Source organism: Ochlerotatus camptorhynchus, unplaced genomic scaffold (assembly GCF_037179485.1).
Source record: "Ochlerotatus camptorhynchus isolate MF236.1 unplaced genomic scaffold, CSIRO-AGI_Acam_v1.1 ptg000170l, whole genome shotgun sequence".
In the NCBI taxonomy this organism is placed as follows: domain Eukaryota; kingdom Metazoa; phylum Arthropoda; class Insecta; order Diptera; family Culicidae; genus Ochlerotatus; species Ochlerotatus camptorhynchus.
The window spans coordinates 296,941-321,096 of record NW_027040660.1 but is presented as its reverse complement, the minus strand read 5'-3'; the positions used below and the strand labels follow the sequence as shown (position 1 = coordinate 321,096).

Below are 24,156 nucleotides of genomic sequence, written 5' to 3'. Positions count from 1 at the left end.
GGGAAGATGTTAGTTATGACTATACGTTTTTATTATGGTGTGTTTCAATCATGGTCTATTGGATTTTAACATTGGCACACACCAAAATAGAAACTTACAGCAATAACTGGTTCACCTACCCTATATTTCTTGGTTTCGAATCTCAGAGCAGTTCTTTAAAGTACCAATGTCCTGTATTCTACTGCCACCCATGTGAAGGGTCACGAGCACGACCGGTCATCTACTTGATTTATTAATTTTTTATTGTCATCATCAACAGGCTCAATGTAGCCCCAATGCGGGTTTGAAAGAGCAAACCATCATTGGGGTTCTACTGAACCTGTAGATGTTGACAATCGCATAAATTAATAAACGTACTAGCTGACCCATCTTGCCCCACCTTACCCTACATATAAGACATAGATCATAATTCCATTTCCTCAGTATGGAATTTAAAATTTTCAATCAAACAGAACCTATTTTTCACGCACCATGAAGCACGGAACAATTGCCGTTCAAAAGAGCTCATGATGCCATATGCTTTATCTCATCTACTGAGCAAATTCTGTTCCATTTATGCACACCCCGCCACACATCGGCGCCACGATTCACGTCACAACCAAATTCGAACAAGTCTCAACGTGGTAAACTGCCGAGCACATGCCGCGATTCTGCGCGAGAAATATAAGCCAAGAACACCTAATTGCCAGCCGACCAACCAACGCACGCCAACCTTCAAACAGCAATTGTCCAACAACGGTTCCAGGTCCGGCCACATTCGAACACAAAGCACATGCAAAGTCCGAACCACGGTGTTACTGGTGCTGTTTGCGTAGCCATTTACGTAGCTCCAAAGTAGGGTTACCATATGAACCTTTCTATTGGGGACATTTTTCGTATGATTTCAGGAGTGAACAGGATGACAATCACCATAATTTTTATCGCCAAAGGAGTACAATTTCTTCTTAATATTTTTTTTTTGATAAAAATTGCGATTTATGAAAATTTATGATTTTTAGTAGGTATTTAATCAAAGTTATAAGCTATTTACTGAGAATCTGAAGTGTTTGATTTGATGAACAAATATACAAAAATAATGCATGTGCAAAGCGATTCAGATAAAGCACTGTCATTTAATGAATTTATTTGAAAACTAAGACATTTATACTATACATTAAAAAAAATCATTCAATCGTGAATTTAACATGCAAAAAACCTGCAAAGATTTTGATTTTGCACATGCTAAAATATAAAAAAAAGGTTGTGATGCCATTTGTAATTATAGCATGCTATGGTCCATTTAGACATATTTTAAAGATTTCTGTACTTACACCAAAAATTGTGATTTTCTTTAAAGTATGCCATTAGATTACCTACGCCTTGAAGCGAATAATGTCATTCGAATGAAGTCGATAGAATGTATCTTTTAATTTAAATTTTTAGAACAGTAATGGATTCCACTTGATGGGATGAGATATTGACTTGGCGAATTGCAAATTAAATGTTGATACTTGGACATGTTCTAGATGAGGTTGCGTCTCAAACAGCCAACGGTGACTTGAAAAGCATCTTTTTTAAACCTTTTTGCTTCAAACAAAGTTGCATAAAATCCTCGGTAAAACCAGCCAATTTATCAAAATACCCGAATAAAGCTGTACAAACAGAAAAAAGAAAGTGAAATATACCTGCAATTGCCTTTGCGCTTGGAAGGGAATTCAAATATATTAAACCATGGCCCACTTAGTGATGAAACAACCTCTTTTGCTTATTACAGCGCTCCTGGTGGACGTTTTCGGAAGCTTTTGACGTCTATTTGTTGACAACAACAATAACAGTAACTGGGTATTTTTTTCTATAATAAAACGCTCTTGTTTTGGAGACAGGCAGCATGCTGTATATACTGTATATGTTAAGTTTACTTAAACAAGCTCTACAATTAATGTTTATGGTAATAGTGTTAGAAAATGTACAAGCATTAAAATGGAGTACATTTTGAGGCAAAAGGAGGATGAAAACAATGTTGAAAGAGAGGACATATCCTTCTTTAGGCCATCCTACTCATGGGAATGGTAACCCTACTCATAACTGACCAAAACAAAACCTGTTGCTGTTGTGGGCAATGGTTGCGGATTTTAACTCTTACATTGCAATGGACTTTGCGCGCATTCAGTTGGACTCTGAGCTGCGTCACAAAGCTAAGCATTTTCGGACGTTATTTGATCACATAAGATCTAGTCCCTGTGCCGATATTATCATTCATTCGCTGTCAGCTGGATTGTTAAGCTATATTCCGGCTTATCTCCGCGTTCCTTGATTGGTGTGGTTTGTTTAAAGAGGCCGGATGGATTTGTGATGAATGGTTTATGAAAGGGGAATGGAAACCTTTCTCTTTAGGCCGACGCAGTCTTTATTAGCTGCGAAAGAAGCAGCCAATCATGGTGATATTATCTAAACTATTGTCAAAAAAAAGGAAACAAAAAGCTTGGTGGGAAAAAGTAGCCAGGTTAGCCGGCACATAATTGCTAAAGTAATTCGTCCTCCCGAAGAAATTGGTTGCAGTTTATGGCTCTGTTTTGCTGCTCTTACAACACAGCTATTTGTGCGATGGAAATTAGCTACTACCCGTATTTATCGTTGTGTGCAGCAAGCAGCAGTCATACACTTTACTTATCGTTTGATATATGTGTCGTCCATACGGGCTGTAAGAGAACTGGTTTTTTTTCGATCAGGGTTGAATTTGAAGAGGAGTTGAAACGAAGTAGATGTTTTTGTAGCAGTTTAGATTAATTTTCTTAAAAGTCATCCAAGTCTTGGCACGTTTTGGTGAAACTAAACGTCTATATTGATGCATTTGAATTGAATAGTCTTCTAAGAGCAGGGCTGGTAGCGATCACTGCTGTCAAAAATAGTGTTTTAGTGACCATGTTGAAGAAATAAGTGACCAAATAGTGACTTATAGTTGTAAAATAGTGACTAAAAAGTGACCTAAGAGAAAATAAATGTTTGATGTTTTAGACTTATTCAATAAGTATCTCATAAACACTTATGTACGATATGAACCTTTAAAGCGAAAAATTCAATAGACAGTTTATTGCCAAACCCACGGTATTAGTCAAGGTGTCTACTATCTGCAAAAATCTGGAAAACCAGGAATCTTCGGGAAATTTTATTTTTTCTTTTAATACCTGGATAGCGCAGAGAATTTAATAATTTTATTACTTAGGATATTTTAAAGAAAATAATGAATTTTAAAACACAAGCATTTAATTTTTCTCGTTATTTTCATTCACACTTTGAACTTTCCAGATCCACAGTGGACTAATCTTCAGTAACAAATAAATTCTCAATAACTTTTTCAAAGGGAAGTATCAGCTTTTGTAAACAATGCAATCGACGATCAAGATTTGACGTAACTGGTAGCTCGCCCACGCATGCTATCACTACCATCAGACAGGGAAAATTTTCCCCTACCTGATAGTGATGTTAGTAAGCGTGTGCGAGCTACCAGTTACGCCAAATCGACGATCAAATGCATAGTTTACAAAAGCTGATACGTCCCTTTGAAAAATTTATCGAGACTTTAAAAAAAAAACAGAGGTTTGAACTGTTTCTTTTTTTTCTTTTTCTTTGGAACATGCATATTTTCTTGAAATTTTATATTTGAACTAGTTCTTGACTTAAAAGCTATAATACTTCCAGAAATTTTCAAATACATGTACAGTTTTAAAAGCTCGTGGAATTTTATTATAATTTCTAAAAACCTCATTACAAGGAAGTTCTGGGAAAAAAATCTTACAGACAAACATCAAATGCAATCTGCGTTTAATGTAGTTCTGAGGAATTTTAGGTTTCTTGTGAAGCCTGATAGTTTTGAGTAGAATTCCAAGAAACTCTGAATTGAATTAAAAGCAATTTTTAATGAAAACTCTGAAAATTTTCGACGAGCACAACTCTTTCAGAGCAAAATTTCAATGGCCTGAGGATAATTTTGTGTTTTTGGGAGAAAACGAATCTCCTTGGAATCTTTTTGAAAATATTAAAAGGGACATTACAATTAAGGCTGAGATTAGCTCCAGAACATCTTCATAGGAATTCGGAAAATAAATTTAGGAGGGCTCGCCAAACAAATTATGAGAAGAAATCTAAAGAATTTGTGAGAAGAAATGTCAATGAATTCTTAGGAGACTTTCAATGTGAGTAGAATTCCAAGGGAAGGAGTGAGCTTCAAAAGCAAATCTGAAATGAATTCCATGAATATTCGAAGAATTTTTCTTAAGCATTTTCTATTGTGGAGAATTTCAAGGTAATTCAGAGTAAAACTAAAAGAAAATTGGATTCGGAGGATAGTTTCATCGAAATTTTGAGGAACATTTCAATGATAATCAAAATGGACTATTCTGAGGTCTTCAGAACTACTTGAAAGTTCCAAAAATTTTCCTGAAGTTAATGTAACTTCCTTGAAGTTTGAGAAACTAGCCGGATGCTCACAATACTTTTCATCAAATTCTTAAACTTCCCTGAACTTTAGAAGGCTTCCTAAAGTTTCCTCAATGTTTCAAGCGATCATGGATCTCCTCTAAACCTTTAACAATTGGCTAAAGTTCTCAAAAACTTCTTTAAAATTTATGTGTCTTCTCTTATGTTACCGGAGCTGCTTTGAGGTTCTTTGTTCTTTTCTGAAATTCTCAAAACTTCTCTAAAGTTTTTAGTTCTCATAAACCTTGTTGTACTGCGCTGAATTTAATTGAACCGCGCTAAAAATATTTAAGCTTCAGTGAACTTTTGAATGTATGCGAAGACCTCAATTAACTTTTTAACGTTTCTGAAGTTATCTGAAAAACTGGTAGCTGCTTTAAACTTCCCTCTAATCTTGGAATGGAACTAATGGAAGTTACGTTCCCAATATTTGAAGCTTACTAAACTTCATTCAAATATTCCCACATTTTTCTAATGTTCATAAAAATTCCTGAAGTTCGCGGATCTTTCCTAAAGCTCCATAGATTTCTATATTGTGAATACCACTGTCCTTTTATGAAGTTTTCAAAGTTTTTCTATTGTGCTCCCGCAATTTTCATGAAATTAGAACGAAATAATTAATATAGTTCTATGATTTTCATTGAAGTTCTCAAGATTTTTTTGAAGTTCAGGAAACTTCCCTTAAATTATTGACACTAATTTAAAACTTCTTCAATAGTCTAGATGGGACCTCCCTTAGCTCAGTCGGTAAAGGCGCAGCTACAAAGCAAGACCATGCTGGAGGTGGCTGGGTCCGATTCCCGGTCCGGTCTAGGAATTTTTCGGGTTGGAAAATTTCTCGACTTCCCTGGGCATAGAAGTATGATTGGACTTGCCACACAATTATACCAATGTAAAAATGGTACAGGCATCGAAAGCTCTCAATCAATAACTATGGAAGTGCATCTAGTAGAACACTAAGTAGAGAGCACGCAATAAGCTAATATGCGATATGCAATAAGCTTGAAATGCAAAGAAGAAAAAGAAGTCAATAGCCGAGACGTTCCTGTTGGTATTGAAACTGCCTAAACGATTACTGAATTTCCTTAAAGTTCTCTAGAATGCCCTGAATATTCAGAATTTTTTAAGAACGCGCAACTGTACTGAAATTAAAATATTTGCCTTGAAGTTTCGACAATTTCCCTTAAGTATTATAACCATTATAAACGCTCACTAATTTTCCCTGAACTTATCTGTGGTTACCAAGAGTTCTTTTAATTTGTTTAATAATCCGGCAAATTTTTTGATATATATTCATAATTCCCTGACGCTTTTAACGTTTTCGGATCAATGATAGAATTCATGGCATACCCCACCATTCCACGGAACTCCTTGTAAGCCTCTGCAAATTTGCTTAAGTTAATGGGATTATTATGCAACTATATGATGATGCTCGAAGTACTCGGAACTTCACTGAATATCATGAAACTATCTGAATAAATTAGAAGACCTCTGGAATTTTTTGAAGATATCACTGCTTGCTAAAAGTTCTCGCATTTTTTTTTTAATTAATGGAATTTCGTTGATTTTATCTAATCAAATAAGCTAAATTTTCACATTTTTAAGCTCTTTCCCTGAGTTTCTCGCAACTTCTTTAAGGTTTCTACAATTTCCTTGAAATTGTTTGAATCGCCCTTTGATTCTCTAATCTGTCTTGATTTTCTCGAAGCTTCTCTAAAGTTTTCAAAACTATTGAAGATCTGGGTTCTGCTGCTCGGAAATAAATGGAATTCCCGTAAAAACCTTTAAATTTCCCAGAAATTCTCATGACTTCTGTGAAGTTTCTGAAATATTTCTGAAGTTTCCATAAATTTTCTGAAGGACTCTGTACTTCCCTGATATTCTCGGAACATCTTAAGGTTTCTCGATTGTTTTTAGCACATCATGGAACTATCGTGAATATTTCTAAATTTACGATTAGATAGATCTTTAAACTGCTCCAAAAGTCTGGAAAAAAAAGCTACGGAAACTGCTCTTAAGATCTGAAATTCCCCAAAAATCTCTAGATCTAGCTTTTCTGAGGTACTTAGAACTTCTTAAAAATTTGCACAATACCCCTCACGTTTTCTATATTTCTTAAGATCGCTTGACACCTGTGAAGTTCTCTGAAATTCTAGGAACTTCATAAAAGTTCCCGAATATTTTCGGATGCTAAAAGAACCGAGAACCCCATATTTTCAGCGTATTAACTTCCCTTATGTTCCCGCAGTTTGTTTATGGAGCTTCAATGAAATTCTCAGCATTTCTTTTCATTACTCAGAACTTCTCCAAAGTTCCTACAATTACGAACTTTAAATAAATCATTTATTTTTTTCCTTGATTCTGGTACTTTGAAAATTTTCAATGTCTTGAACTTATACATGGAATACGAAACTTCAAGATATTGAATAATTTTAGATCTTGATTCAAATCTTTTTTAACTTTATTAAGTGAGAAATTAAGTAAGTTTTAAACTTCAACATTCAATGGATTTGATTGTAAAGCTGTTTATTTAAAACTGATTGCCATGTTTTAAAAACGTTTAGGTAAATTGCTGTTGTTTTAAATGTTTAAGGCATTTAAAAAAAACTGCTTTTTTATTATAAACCTGGAATTTATCCTTAAAAGTACTGGAAAAACCTGAAAAACTCAGGTAATTTTATTTAGAAAAATGAGTAGACACCCTGTAGATAGAGAAAGAGGATTAAACGCCCAAAACTAAGAATGATCAATTTTGAAGGAAATTCACGCTAAAAAAGTTGAAAATAGTGACTGATTACAAGAAAAAGTGACTTTAGTGACTTGGCCTTAAAAAAGAGACTTTTTAGTGACTGACTTAAAAAAAGTGACCAAGTCGCTAAAAAGTGACTCACTACCAGCCCTGTAAGAGCATGTGCTTCTCTTTGACTTAAGACAGAATACTTTGGGCTTATCCCAAGAAACAATTTAAACTGATTAATAGCTGAAGAAGTAAATCGATGTATGAATAAGCTCAAATTTAGCTTGTAATGTTGGAATGTTAAATTCAAAATTGGTTTCAAGGATACATTTTACAGGGTATTCAATAAGTTCGAAAACGAAAATAGAAACGCTCTTTCGGCCTAAATGCCCCTAATTTGGGCCCATACATAAATTCAGCAATCGACTAAATTTTCAATAGTGACCAAATATATCGATTAGTACCGTCCCAATGACGCGTTCATCTAGTGGAGGAGGTGTCCTTGTAGCTGTCCATGGCAGATTTTCAGTCAAAAGGCCATCGAGAACGATTCATGGAACGATGTGGAGCAGGTTTCAATCAAGAACCAATAACATGATCTGGCCGCTCTAGTTCGTCATACATAAGATATACAGATTTGAGTGATTGACAAAAGTTATAGCTAATGTGAAAACCTACTAAAGCTTAATGCATCATTCTACGGAATTCTGTTGATGAAAAAAGTAAGAGACAAATGAATGTAAATGATTTCACAATGTTCTTGAAATTTATAAAACATCAGCATTAAAATTCTCTGATCTCCCCGAATTTAATAATTTTTTTAAAGTTCTCGAAACTGCCATTAAAAAGCACGGACCTGCCCTTAAAATGTTCTCACAATTTTCTAATGTTTATGTTTCTTTTCTCCCGAAACTTGCTGAAGTTTTTTGGAAATTCCCTGAGTTTCTCAGAATTCTTTTAAAGATCCATTTTTATAGAAATGAATTGATGTGATTTGACAGTCTCATAGCTTCCCTAAAATTCTCATCCTGGAACTGTCCTGACACTCATTAAATTTACATTCGGACTTCTGAAGTTTCCATAGAAGTTTTTTTTTCCCTCTGTTCGGGACATAACACCACTGCGACCAGTAATTTGATCTATTGTAGTATATCCCGTGTCCTTAGTGTATTACTCCATCACTATTGAGAAATGATGAAGTATTCGGTTTTGATACAGCTGTCATTCTTGCCTTCATCGCAAGGAATCGATTGTAACTGAAAGGTTCCGCTATTTATACCCTTCGGAGTTGGAACACCCTCCAAAGGCGCGCCCCTTTGTCAGTCAAAATTGGATTCCTTAACAACAAAAACAAGCTATGACACCGATAATGACCATGCATCAGAACCCTAGTCTTAACCACTTCAAACTAGGGAACAACGATTAGAAGATTAGGAATCACATAGGTGAAGACTAACTAACTCATTTTTTCCTTGTTTCAAGATCATCCTCGGTCCAGGCAACCCGAGGACTTATCACTATCAACAAGGCATAAAAAGTAACAAGGACTAAGATGTGTTCCTTTGATTACTGAAAAATCCTGTTCCCCTAGTTTGAAGAAGTCAGGACTAGGAATCGGTGGTAGATCTTACATCCCGTAACGTACCACGAAAAGGTGATCTACCCACGTTACGGGGCTCCATAGAAGGTTCATTGAAGTTCTCTTGAAATTCCTGAAATTCCTGAGCTCTCGATTTATGCCAGAAGTTAATTAAGCTTTCTTTAATTTATCGAAGCCTACCCTTACAGATCAATAAACTTATCCAAATGTCTGGACTTTTCTGAAGTTTAGACTTCCAGAGTCAACTGAACTGGTTCTGAATATTTTTATGACATGTTTATCCTGGCATCAGTGTTGCCAAATTATCACAGGCATTTAACATCGCACCGTCATTTGACGTATCCGATTCCTTTGTACGCCTCCGTTCAAGCAGTTCCGTGATATGCCTGGCCTGTACGAATCTACCAGATTCACTGCGTCCCGATGTAGATTTTTCAGCTTTAAGGTTTTTTTATGTGACCTTTCATTCCGCAAAAATGGCATATCATGTTGGAATAATCCGGACGCTGTCTCTGCCTAAACCTCTGCGCCAACCGAAGTTCACTTGACCCCATCGTTAGGTTTCTACTTCCTTTCCTTTGTGGTCTCGTATGGTAAGGTATAAAGCCAAGACGATTCTTTACTGGTCCTCTACTACTGCTTGCTTCCTGATTCGCCAAATCATAAGTCCTTTCTAATTTTGTAAATGCATAGTCTTGGTCAAAAGCTCCAACTAAACCTCCATCATTGCGGTTTTCCGCTGTCCCTGCATTTGCATTGGCAACCTCCCAAGTGGCTTTTATCTTCTCCGCATTGGCTAGAGTTAATTTATCCTCACTCAAGAGCCTTTGTCTTTAGTTTTTGTCCTTCATCCCTGCTAGAATGCGATCCAAAATTGCTACTTCTTTAAAATGATTGAAACCGCAAAATTCAGCCTGCAACTTGAGGGATAAAACAAAATATTCCATGGTTTCATCCGGATTTTAAACCCTTGTGCTAAATTTAAAGCGCTGAACCAAATCTGGGTCGATTTTATCGAGGCAAATTTTGAGTTTGGAAACTAAGTCATCAAAAGTCGCCTCCTCAAAATTTCCCGCGGGATAGGGAAGCTTAATCTCTTTAAACATTACTGGCCCACTTAACGTTATGAAGTAACCCATCTTATCTTCATCTTTCACCTTGTTCACCCGGAAGAAATATTTCAACCGAGTGAACCAGTCGTTAAAGGAAGCCCCCCCCCCCCCCCGGCAATATGGCTCATTGGTTAAAGGCACGTTTGAGGAACTCATGGCGTAAATTTTGTGAGAAAATAGCTTGAAATTGACGATTGCCCTTGAATTCACCTCTACACACCGGATCGTTTCCCGGAACGTGGTCGCAGGCACTACTGCCGCACTCTGGGTTTCAATTAGTCAGAAATTACCTTTCTTTCGTTTCAGGTACTTCCTTCGTGCTCGAATTAAATCACGCCTGTGAAATAATCACCGTGGAATGGAATTTATCGACGGACGGTTCTACAGGCAAACTCAGGCTTCTACCTTACACAGGGCGCCTATGGCGGGTGCTACTGAGCCGAACGGCCGATCCTTCTGGGGTTGATTTTTTTGTTTTTGCTGGCCGCGGTGGGTGCTATGGCTGGTACACCACTAAGCCGCTATAATTTCACTACTGAAACTGTTCGCGAAACATAAGTTTACCTATCGTCGCAACTTTCATGTCCGTGTTCACTGGACGGCAATCACTAGGCGGACTTCTTCGGATGCTGACGGAGTTTGAAAAAGACTTGTTATTCGTTTAGACTTTCAGAGTCAACTGAACTGGTTCTGTATATTTCTGACATATTTATCCTGACATCAGTGTTACCAAATTAGCACAGGCATTTAACATCGCACCGTCATTTGACGTATCGATGAAATGCGCACGTATGCCACAGTTTGAAGCTAATGGAACCGCAAAAAAACTCTGGAACCATCCCTGAAATTCCGTGGAAGTTGAAAAAAAACAAGTGGAAGAAGACGGACGGATCTTTCGAGCGAAGCCAAAAGAAACTTCCAAGGAAAGTTGAAATAACTTTCCGGTAGGAATCGGAAAATAACTTATAGGCTATGAAATAACTTGCGTGATGAACTAGTCAACGAGCTAAAAATCTCGCTAATAAAGCTTTAAAAAAGACTTACACGGTACGGTGGAAGAAAATTCCAGAGCAAAGATGCAAGAAACTTCCATGGCGAGATTTAATAAACTTCAGGAAGTTAAAAAATTTGTGTTTTGTAGGACCTATTTGTTCACTGACTAAAATTCTTTACCGATTCCGAAGAATTGCCGGGATGAATCATCAGCTGTTTATCGATTCTTGGGTAGTCAAAATGGCGAGGAAATAGAAGCATTTGTTGAAAGTGCATCAAGCAAAATACCTTTTTATAGATGAATAATTGTTTGAACAGGCTTAACAAATTTGAGATATTCCAAAAGATAAAAGTCTCTAACTATAGTTTCATCTAGAGTTGGGATGATATCCCGAATAGGCACTTCCTATGGTTATATTTCATGCAGGAAAGACAATTAGGAACCAACAAACTAGGCCAAGTCAACAAAGTGAAAAAATATGTGCGTTTTATTCTGCTCTTTATGAAATATGAAGTAGGCGCTAGTTTAAGAATTATATATAATTATCGTTTCACAGTTTTAAAAACCCTGGACATAGAAAAAGATTGCAATGTATTGAGACTCACATTTATGTTTCAAATGCAAGGTATTCTAAACAATATCCTTAGTATGAGATTACATGAGAATTAGACTGGCCCACAAAAATAAAAGGTCTAATTTTCCAAGGGCCAACCTCTATATTTGTGCCTTTAGGTTAGAAAACCATTCTCTGAAAGTTTCAGCTAATTTGGTTGTAAGATGAGCTGGCGCTTTCAGTTTGAATTTTGTATGGGGATTTTGGATAAAATACATGAGAAAATGACACTCCTACACTCTATCGATCATAAAAAAAAGTTTCCTGATTCTCGATTTGATTCAGATTTTCAAAAATTGTAGTTCAATTAATGAGTTACAACTTTGCTGAAGATTGCCAGCCAGTTAGTTTTATTGAGATATTCGCTTTTGAATGTATATGAGCATTTTGTATATGAAAATTTCAACCAAATCCCCTATATAAACATTAAACCAAAAGCGCTAGCCCGTGTAACGTCAAAAAGAGCTGGAACATTCAACCACTCTCTGATCTCACTTACTGACACGAGCCTGGATGTTGGCCTATGGAAAATATGAACTTTTATTTTGACGTAGAACTACGTCTTTGTCGACTATACTGGGGTGCAAATCAAAAAATATGTGTGGTGAAATAGTGTTAGGTTTTGAACTTTGTCATTGGATGAAATTAAAAACCAAATACGCCAATCGATAGGATATTACTTTACAAATCTGTTGAAATAAAAACTTTTCCAATTTTTCATAAAACAACTTTTGAAAAATGTACAAATGATAATTTTATCACTATTTTCCCAAACCCAGTCATCATAACCGAATACCACTTCGTTGCACATCGTTCTGCTTGAACCTGAAAAGATATAAAATAGCGCCGCTGTCGTGCATCTGCTCATTACCGGTTTGGACGGTGTGGCACTGGGTCCTGCAGCAAGCAGGAGCAAGTTAGCGGTTAATGTGGTGTTTACATCTATGCGGATTTGTACTAGCACTGCAATGTACTAGCACTGTGTAAAAAAGTAGCCAGCATAATGTAAGCCAGCAACGTTCGATACGTAAGGTTGGACCTATCCAAACATGAATCATGTTGGACCTATTTTTACCGGCGCTAATTTAGTTAAAAATAAGTTCATAGCTATGAAGAAAAAAAATTGTTTCAATGATTAACAAAATAAATAGTTCACTTTTAACTAATTTTCTCATCAACATGGCTCACTTTATAATTTCCAAAATAGGAATGTTTACTTTAATTTTCAAAGTTTTTGGGGTATAATTCTACTAATGGATTTAAACTTTATGCTAACATGCATTAATTTTATTCAAAAATTTGAATATTTGACAAAACTCCTAATTTATATTTACATCATGGTTGGACCTAGTTGTGTCCTGCACTGGCCGTCAGATGTACTTCGATTTGTTTACAATTTCCTTCGCGCGCAGCAACATGATTTTCTGTTTACTTTCCTAGTGACAACTTTCTCAAACAGAGCATAGAGGAAGTAGATGAATTATCATGTGATTTGAGTCATCGCATAATGGATTTTGATCCAAGTCGGGAACTGGCTACTTACCTAGGGGTTCCCGGAAATTGATTGGATCCTTAATGTGATTCAATGGTTTTTCACCATATGCAGAAAATTGCGACTTTTGGTGATCGAAACATGGCCAGGTACGGCCAATGTGGCACTGACCCTGTGACTCGGCCCTGCGGGCTCTTAAGCATACAATGGTACTGTATACAATTGGTCCAACCATTATGAGAACATTATTCATTCATTAGAAACTAGAGAGGTAGTTGCTGAAACGCGTGGGGAATTTGAAACGGTAGATGTTTCTCTTGGCGAAAGTGAATAATCTCAGAGATTATTTCTAATATAGTAGTTTGCGTCTCAAAAATAATTACAGTGAATATTCACTTCCACTAAGAAATAAACGTACCGTTTCAAATTACACTTGTGAACCTTAACTATAATGCTTACTATCAAAAAATTGAACATCTGAAGAAACTATATACGAGCTTTTGCTCTGAATTTGATTTTCAATTAATTTTGTACTAAGCACCTACTTTTTGTAAACAAACGTTTGTTTTGAGAAAAGTCACAGTTATCTATTTTGCATCATTCTACGAACGCTACATAATGTGATGTGATGTATGATAATTTTATGTTAGGGTTGTCTCCAAAATGGAGGACAAAGAGGTGCTTAAGCCCGGTAGGATCATTATACCCCTTCCTCCCCTACTTCGCTGACATATGAACCAACATTTTGTTCAATATTGAAAGAACCGTCTTCTGATTAGGAAAACAACTGCCTGTTGCGTATCATAAAATGCAACCTTCACTCTCTTCTTTACTTCAACGACCTGATTTAAAACTAATGATGGAGCTACTAAAAAAGTATTTTTTGGCAATTGTTTTATCTCACAACATGCATGGCGTATTTGTGTACTATACTGGGGTGCTACTCCAAATATGTATAACGGCTTGTTTAGGACCCCACATTTGAATTTTCTTAATTTATTACATTCCAGGCAAAATACTTGAACCAACATTGAACCATAACCGAAACATTGAAAAACTTGGAAAATTAAAAAAAAAAGTATAATAGTCAAATATGCATAACATACATTAATTTTGCGTAGTTCTACGTCATACTGCGGTTGTGTCTAGGACACACCTCACAAATCCGCATAGATGTAAACACCACATTAACCGCTGACTTGCTCCTGCTTGCTGCAGGACCCAGTGCCACACCGTCCAAAGCGGTAATGAGCAGAAGCACGACAGCAGTGCTATTTTAAATCTTTGAAGGTTCAAGCAGAACGATGTGCAACGAAGTGGTATTCGATTATGATGACTGGGTTTGGGAAAAACGTTTATTTCATGAAAATAGTGATAAAATTATCATTTGTACATTTTTCAAAAGTTGTTTTACGAAAAATTGGAAAAGTATTTATTTCAACAGATTTGTTAAGTAATATCCTATCGATTGGCGTATTTGGTTTTTTATTTCATCTATAAATGACAAAGTTAGAAGCGTTCAAAATCTAACACTATTTCACCACACATATTTTTTGATTTATTTTATATTTTCCTTTTATTTTCTCTGAATTTCAGAAATGTGTGTAGAATTTCTATTAGTTAGAAGAAGACAAACCTGACAGTAATCACTTGCCTCAGTCATCTAATGCCACTTAGACTTAGTAAAATGATCAAGATATTAATGCTTAAGGAAATTTTCAACTGTTTAAAAAAAAATTTGAACTGCAACAAAATTCACGATTCAGACAATAAGATACAATTTATGGTGTGAATTTGAGCATATAAAATCCAATGCTTAGTAAAAGTGATTAATTTTGAATAGCACCCTGCAAAATGTAAACAATCATTCAACAAGTAGCAGTGCATTTATCCAGTCTCTCAAATACGCTACTAATAGTGCACCTCGCAACACCATCCACCAGTTCACCATCACTCTCACTAGCTAAAGTGAAGTCCCGGCCTGGCCTCGGTCTGAGCCTCTGCGCGTGTTCTTTCTTCAAACCTCTTCCCAGTCCATCTACAAATGCTTGTGCACATGTGTTAATGTTATGATTTTTTTTCCTCCGTCCCATACATCTCCCCCAGGTCGTGGTTGTGCTTAATTCACTTTTTACTCGACTCAGCAGACTTTAGTTGCGAGCCTAGCGTTGAACCGAACGGTCGTTTTAAGAAGCAGTGTCAGCTCTGTCTCCCGCGAGCGAATTTTCTTGGAGAAAAGAGCCATCGTTTGTGTCGCGTTTATTAGATCATAAGGCATGTACCTACAGCTGTGAGTGTGAACGGTTGACTCGAGCCCCAGGCAGATGTGAAGAATCGTTAGTTAGGAAAAGAGCCAAACGAGACAAAACAACCGATCGAAGGTGCAGCGTGAGTCATCCAGTGGATCAAACTTGGCCCTGGTTGAGGTAGCAGTTGAACATTCTTACTAGTACGGCATCTAGTGAGAGGAAGTTTCGAAAAGTGCAAAGTGTGAATTAGTGCTAAGTGTAAGTTCAACGTACCCTTTTCGTGCTGGTAAACTGAAACAAATTTAACGGTGTTGTGTGCCGTGTATGGGAAGCGAGGGTGTGGTGCTAAATGTATGGCGACGAAAACGAATTTGGGCCTTGGTATCGGTACAGAATGACGCGATAAGGTGTCGCGACTCATACGACCGCGACAAATCAGCGGTATAGTACAGCACAATTTGGTGATTAAATTTGTTATTGAATCAAATGAGTGAGCTGTTCGGTCTTTGGAAAACCGATCCATACGAGCTTCTTTCAAAATACACTCGAGAATCGAGTGCAGAAACGAGTGCAGGATACAACCTACGCAGCAGGCCTGTCTCGGAGGTGTATTTACGTGGTCAGCTGCCATGGTTATTGTCAGGTAACAGCTTTTCAGCTGGACGCCAGAATGAGGTGGCGATGACTAAATACGGATATTACACACTCGAGTCGGGGAAAAATAATCGCCAACTATGCAGGAGTCTTCCAAAATGCTGAATCAACTGTAGAGTAGGAGTTGATGAAAATTCCACGATTTCATGAGTTGGGTTTTGTGATAATAAGAGTCATTCAGCCCACGGAAAACTATTTCAGAAGGGAGCTTATAACAGTAGGAAGTACAATCCCTTTTAGTATTATTTCTAATATTGTGGTATAATGTGGTATTATTATTATAATAGTATAATATTTTGTATAATAGTTCTTCTTCTTCTTTGCATTTCAAACTTATTGCTTATAGCATATTAGCTTATTGCGTGCTCTCAAATTAGTGTAAGATGCACTTCCACAGTTATTAATTGAGAGCTTTCGATGCCTGTACCATTTTTGCATTGGTATAATTGTGTGGCAAGTACAATCATACTGTATGTCCAGGGAAGTCAAGAAATTTTTTAAACAGAAAACTTCATAGACCGGACCGGGAATTGAACCCAGCCACATCCAGCATGGTCTTGCTTTGTAGCTGAGCCTTTACCGACTGAGCTAAGGGGAAGCCCCGCAGTATTATTATTATTATTACAGTATTATTATTATTTTATTATTGTTATAATTATTATAACAACCGAGGATGAGATTTGAAATCGAGAATTTGGTGTGAGAGGTATGGATGTTAATTACTACGCCTACTACACTACGGAGTCGCACAGTGCACAGTGGTCCAGAATGCAGATTAAGGTGAAATTATATGTTTTGAGACTGAAATTGAAATTTTAGACTAAAAGTCTCTTCTACAAAGATGTTCCTTATGGTTAGGCCCTTATTTTTATGACCATGAATTCTAGGGTGGTTCTTATTATCATTAAAATCAAAAATCTAACTTTTTTGTTTGAATAAATTAAGGTATGCATTCATTGGCAAAGTTATAGCTGAGCTAATTTCAAGCAACTTTGTTGAAAACAACTTTTTTGTATCTCTTAATTGCGCCTTCTAAAGATCTAAAAGTCATTTGAAGACACCTTTGCTGAGTAATTTGAAATAAGATAACTTTGTTTAAGAATGTATACCTTAATTTATTCAAATCAAAAAGTTAGATTTTTGATTTTAATGATAATAAGAACCACCCTAGAATTCATTATAATAAAAATTAGGGCCTAATTATAAGGAACAACTTTGTAGAAGAGACTTTTAGTCTAAAGTTTCAATTTCAGTCTCAAAACATCTCATTCCACCTAAATCTGCATTCTGGACCACTATGCAGTGTGACCATTAAAAATAAACCCTTTCTCGCTTTTCTTGATGTAAAACATAGCGTATAGGTGTCTTCGAAGAAGTTTTTGTAAAATGTTATTTTGCATATTTTGAAATATCTACATACATTTTGATTAAGCTAGTTTCACATGCTAACTTTTTCAATTACAAGATAATATATTGATATCTTCGGCATAATTGAAGAACAATGAATTTTATGATATTTTGCTTAAGACATCAAGTTTCTGCATCATAAGTCTAGCGAGATAAAAATGGATTTTTGTGAGAATTACCCTTATATCTGTTTTTTTTTTTTGACTTTGCATCATAAATCTCAACTAATCGATTCGACATGTTCTGGAAACCTAAAGCACTAACCGAAGTTGGACTGTAGAAGCATTTGTTTAACGATGCATTACGGTTTTAATCTTAACAGACAGAATCTTAATAGCAAAAATAGGCCACTTGTGTACAATTATTATCTCAGTTATGCTAAATTGTTCTATTATAGCAAGCGAAAAAAAATTCTGGCGCGTTTTGATTTTTCTATAACTATTGTATAAATATATCAAACATACAAGAAAATCATTTTTATGGTTAGATTTCTGAGAAAATTAAGGAAATTACCCTATATGTAAAATATTTTTTGACTCACCTTTTGAAGACCTCGGCAGACTGTTGGGCTAAATGCAACTGAAAACCAAGGAACGATCCAGTGAATATCCGTTGGGAGCATCTCAAGCCGTTCCCACGAGACGTACCATCATCAAAATTATGAGAAACATAGAATCGCTATTTGGAGAAATTCGAGATTGGAATGGAATTCGACAACGCTAACACCCCGGCAGATAGGTGCCGGTTGCTCTGCCTGGCGATGGGCGAGGAGATGCAGGCCATGTCATTTGCCGATTTCTCGCGAATTAAAGTTCAATCTAAACAACTAATAACACAAATAGGTAGAGGATTTTTTCCTCTATCATATGGTACAGTTTGTTTGCGAGATTGTTCTTTTATTCGCGAGAAATTAAGATCGTAAGAGCGATCGTCAACAACCGTCATCGAAAGGACGAACCAACCACCAGGAGCGAGTGGGGTTCGGACCAGGTAGCCAGCGGAAAAATCATAAGTACGTCATCGTCATCATCACACAAATTACACACCACTAAACCAGTAGGGACTCACTGATTATATTCAGTAGGGGAAAAACCAAAGGTAGGTGGACGACTCACGATCAGGAAGAAACGCAGGGAGTGACGTCACAAGTAGTTACCGAGTACTGATCAGGGTGTATGGTCCCGTAGACTCACTTATGTGCCGGGAAAATAAACTGATCAATACTCAGGGGAAAGCAAGCTCTGATATTAAAAAAAAAAAACATCAAAATTAAAATGAAATCTGGAAAATTTACATCAAATTAACAATTAGTTTTCTCTCATTAAAAATATTCTTTTAAACTTGATTTCAATAAATTCATTCATGCACCGTATTCACTAGTTAATCAATCAAATTGGAAGACTTGCCAGGATTAATAATTGGGAAATTTCATTGAACGGATTAAGGATTTTCGGACTTGGGAATTGGGCAGATGTTTGGTTGTAGGGTAAACACTGATAGGTGGATTCTGCTGGGTTGAGGAAAAACTGCAAGCTGGGCAAATATATCTGTAATTCTCGGCAGACGACTTCTTCGTCTGGCGCATAAGCCGGAATTTTGAGAACCCTAGCAGGATCTTCCTTACATTGGCGATTGACGTAATTGTTTACAAAAGCAATTATGCCGAAATCTCAAAGTTCTCCGGAATTGTCCGACCTGCTGAACTGCACCCCATCTCGACGACACTGATTGTTACGACAGGTTCGTGCGTAAAATCGATAACTATCTCAAGTCGATGTCAGACCCGGCTGTAGAGCATGAAACGTTCCTAAACATGCGGCAGTTGAAGGGCGAGTCGATTGTCCGATTCCAAGCACGGAGAGTACAGGGATGCCAACATTGACGACTTGACAGTTCCTTTTACAACACATTCCTTTTGCTCACTGCAATGCCATCTACAACGTAGAGTTCGAGAGGAAACGTCAACCAAACCGTTTGTTTACATCAGAAGAAGGATTTTTCACAACACAAAGTGAAGCATTTATCATTGAACATCTTGCCAATTCCTATCAGTAATTGTCTTATTTTACGATTTTCCACACATCTGAACTGATTTGCACCTAAATTATTCACACGCAAGCAATCCGGATGATCATAACCACTAAGGCACTATTGGAATTTTGCATTTTTCTCAACAAAAATATTCCTGAACACTAGCAGAATTCTTGCAAAAATGATACAAAATTAAATTTTTCAACTATTGATCAAGTTTTCGAGCATCACAGATGAATCAATTTATCAGGAAAAGTGAAAAAGTGTTCCGCTTCCAATGTCTCACGGCAAAAATTTCCGCTCACAACACTCTTTTTGACGTTCTCATATTCACCACCAGAGGTTGAATTGATCGCTTAGTTTCTATTAAATAGGCGTTTTGAGCACAGAGAACAGACGTCCAAGCTCGGTCAGAAACTTGTGTAAAGTTAAGTGGAAACGTCGCCGTTACGTAGCGCTAGCATCTCCTGATTTCCGCTATAAATTTTGCACTTTCGGTCAATTTGGCGCTAGTATCGATAAATTATCTGTTTAAAATTGCCACTTGGCGCTAGCAACACTTAGTGTCTAGTGTAAGTTTTGCAACGCCAGTGCCATCATGTTGTCAAAGAGGTTTTTTAAGTGGGGAAGTCGCCGTTAGTGGCGCTTAAGTCGAATAGGAATCTTTACACAAGTTTTTAGAGAAATTTTGTTCGAGCCTCAATGTCTGTTCTTTGTGTTTTGAGTCCAACTTTGTGCCATGATCAGAGCGTAAAATTATTGGCTGCTTAGGCTGAGTGTGAAAGCACTGCTCAATTAATTATATGATTTGAGTAGTAGCTATACTGAAGATCCGAGAGATGGCGTCCCTTCAGTAGTAGGAAAATCATTTTTGCAGTATGGAGAATATCAGAAAATCCACAAATTTGTGACTAAATATGCTTTCACAGAAGGAAACAAATAAACGAGTGTTTACCTTATCACCATAGTAATGTACTCGTGCAATTTTCATGCATCTAAAACTGCCCATAAAGACGATAATGAATAAAAACTGAAAAATTTCATGCATTTCCAAATGGTTTCCTACCATTCCCATACATTCGAAAGTGACTGGCCCTCTGGATGTGGATGATGTCAAAGACAACAAAACATGATTAATTCAATTCATTGTTCTATCCAGACCGTATGTACCAAACGGTAAAGGACGAGGCAATGAAAGAGCCCACAAAAACATTCAGTCACCCACGAACAGGCGACTCACACCGCGTGCCTTCGTTCACACAGCATGTAAGTGAGACATTTTTCCATAGAAAATGTACGCTCAGTCATTCAAAACAAGAATTGGGTACCATCACGGAAGCATAAACGTGTTGACTGAGCAACTGACTGAGTGCTCTGCAGTCAGTTACTCGTTTACTTTCCAATCATTCAGACTCTCACGAGTTAGCCGGCGCCGGTGGTGTAGTGGTAAGCGTGACTGCTTTCTAACACCCCAATGGGTCTGGTTCAATCCCAGCCGAGGTCGGTGGGATTTTTCTGAGGCATAAAAATTTCTGGTCACGTCTTCCTTCGGAAGGAAGGTAAAGCCGTTGGTCCCGGCCCATGTGTGTTGAATGGGTGCGATATCCCACGCAGGTGTGGAAGCTGCCTTCCTGCACATTCGATTGCCGTCAATGGATGGCAATCGATGTCCGTCGGTGATTGGCACTAGATTGCGGAACATAGACCGACGTTAAATAAAGGAAAGAAGAAGACTCTCACGAGGCAGTGAATGATGAGGCGGATGACCGTTCATTATTCATATGAAAAATAATCATCTAACCTGAAAGTTTTGCGCACTTGTGATGATGTCATAGAATAAATGTATTTACACGTATCTTTAGGAAAATAGAAAAATACTGACTTTCGTAGTTGGTAGCCTGTTTTTCAATATTTTTAGAAAAATCAAACCCTATTTTTTACGGCTGGTAAGCTTTATGTTGATATAGTTTGTAAAATGTGTTCGTTCCCTCAAATACCGATTACAGTTTCTCAAAAATGGTTGGTTTAAATCATTTTATGAACTCCCATGAGTGAACGTTTCAATCAGAGTGATCGCTCACGAATCATAAAATCGCTGATTGTGACTCTCTGAAAGTGAACTTGACAGGTTGTATGTGTCAAACATATAATTTACAACCCCTTCTTGTAGCTTACAAGCATAAAATTATAACGTCAAATGATTCTATGATTCCTAAAACCATTTGTTATAGCGAAGTGAGTGGAAGCAACCCTGCATATGAGTACATAATGTATTTCTCGAGCGTAAACGTTAATTAGATGCGGGAATCGATGCCTGACACCGTTCTTACCACCCAAGATGGTGTCTTCCGGTGTGCGAAAAAGCTACAGATACCCTACAATGTGGATATTGACATGCCCATTTTCAAATATCTGACAATTTTACAGAAACCGGAAATCACCATCACATTCCAAAATAGCAGTGGGTATCGATTAACGACATCTACGCGTCATCTTCATTTCGAAGATGCCGTGAGGGACTTGTCAGTCTCAAGCAATATTGTATGAAATGTGATGGTTCTGGAAATATAAGTCTTGCATTTCGACATGGCGTTCGGCCTCTTTACGTCGTTTTCGTTTCACAAATACCCACATTCTAAAGTAAAGATGTAGGGGAAATGGATGTAATGTCGGCCTAAATGCCCCTAATTTGGGCCCATACATAAATTCAGCAATCGACTAAATTTTCAAAAGCGACCGAACATATCCATTAGTATCGTTCCAATGACGCGTTCATAGCATAGCATAAACCAGGTTGCACATTCGTAGGTGGTACGAGCTAGAAGCTGTTGTTAAGAAGGAAACATTCGTTACTGTTAGATAGTAATTTGTGATTAGTTACTACCTCGTAGATAAAGGATGTGTCTTCCTGCAACAGACCAAAGCTGTCCTGGCCACGTCCTTGCATCTGGTGGGGAAAGGGGAGGAATGTTAGTCCGACACTTACTTAAGAGAGATGCAAAGAACTCTACGACCCCTCATAAGTGTCATGGGAGGGTGCATTTTTGTTAGTAGGGAGGGTAAGCAATAGGATACGCCCAGCCGGCGTTGCTGGCAATCGTTATATCAAGCATTTAATAAATAGGAGCTGTATGTAGTTTATCTGTCCGTTGTTGTTGCCCGTTACCTAAACAAATTATTCAAAACAGTCTTCGGATTTTGGAATTAAGAAACTTTACCAGCTCGATCCTGTTGCTTCTTTGCGCCTGAAAATGTTTGTTGATCCTAAACATATGCACAATTCATTCTGATCGATATGAGGTTCTCATGTGTAAAAGGTTATTAATAGTATGTGGAATCGTAGATAAGAATAAAGATTCGCTATTGGCCTAACTTCCACTGTCTGGCAGTGGCATTATGGATAAAATCTGCCTGCAATCATTTCTTATGAATGCAAGAAGCTTGAACCCGGGAGTTAGAAGGTGACAGCTCTACCGCAGGTACAATAGGCGATTTCAAGAACGCAAGCATTTCGAAGCTACACATGATAAGCCCCGCTCCAATACATTATCGATGCAAATATACACCATTGATAATGTACTGAAACTTTCAATCAAGTAGCAGTGCAATACTTGATTGACGCGTATATAGTAAGTTTTGAAATGATCGTCTTGAATTAGATGAATATTTCCTATCGAAGACAGAGGAACGAAAAGGTAAATAAACTTAGCTAAGCGTGACTACGCGTAGGTTAGAACAGTCGGCACCACAAGCAACGGATAAGAATTTGAAAATTTTCACTAAATGCACTTTTCAACAACACTTGTGTACTTTCAAAATAACACTTATTAAAAATGAAATTGTTAATTTATAACATTTGCACTAGAACAAAAACGACGGCAGCTCCTAATCATGAGAAATTTCAGAGTTGCTTTTGAGGCACCTCGAGTAACTCACATAGCTCAGTGAGCAAGATCGCTGTCATTTGCTTTCTCACTTTTCGTATCACAGCAACATTTGAAGGTGCACCGTCATGCGAAGCGGAAAAGCTGCTGTCAAATAAAAGAACAATAAAAGCGGAACTCGGAGACACTTAAATCATCTCAGTTTAATAACCTTCTTTCGACCCTTATACCACCGGTTGGAAACTAACGATTTAAAATTGGTTCACTCCTTGACTAGCCTATTGGTCCCAAGCAAATCGATTAACGTATCCCATTCTATAAAATGACTGTCAAACTTTCATAGCGAATCAAAACAAATATAGTAGTACTAGAATTTTGACTAGAATGGGATACGTTAATCGTTTGCTTGGGACCAATAGGCTAGTCAAGTAGTGAGCCAATTTAAAATCGTTAGTTTCGTATTGATTGTTGGTATTACCAATCGTGAACGTGAAAGGAGCTTGTTGCAACCTTACACTTACAACGGTCGAATGCTTACATGGTTGATGTGGTAGAAAAACTCGATCTGCCTCACCAAATACTCAAAATCGATACTCGTTGAAGCAATCTCGTCCCATCGCTTGACAAACTGCCATTGGATGGAACTGTGAACCGAGCTCTGAATTACCACGGCGCCGTTCTGCTGACGGGAGAAATCCATCCTCGCTTTTGGTGCTTTTGCTGGGCCTTCCGGATGGTCGTGATTCGGTCCCGTTTTTGGTATACACCACCGAGATTTTGCTGCGGCCGTCGACCGAAGTCTCCAGGAGAAAGTCGACCAAGAGAATCTGTCAGCTTGATTTGTGCTTCGTCTTCCCGACGGGTTTTCGCTTCGGTTTTGTCCGGTAGATCGTTAATGGGTTTGAAATTCAAACGAGGATCGCACTCA

General features: G+C 37.4%; 2 protein-coding genes across 2 annotated transcripts in view; one reads left to right on the top strand and one right to left on the bottom strand.

The window, feature by feature from the left end:
- LOC135701630 (protein Skeletor, isoforms B/C) overlaps positions 1-24,156 on the bottom strand; it is a 247,711-nt gene that overhangs the window by 222,809 nt on the left and 746 nt on the right. The window lies entirely within an intron of this gene.
- Positions 15,077-24,156, top strand: part of LOC135701636 (shootin-1) — a 67,515-nt gene continuing 58,435 nt past the window's right edge. Inside the window, exon 1 of the mRNA XM_065222486.1 lies at positions 15,077-15,510. The gene's annotated coding sequence lies outside the window, so the exon portion shown is untranslated. The remainder of the gene's footprint in view (positions 15,511-24,156) is intronic.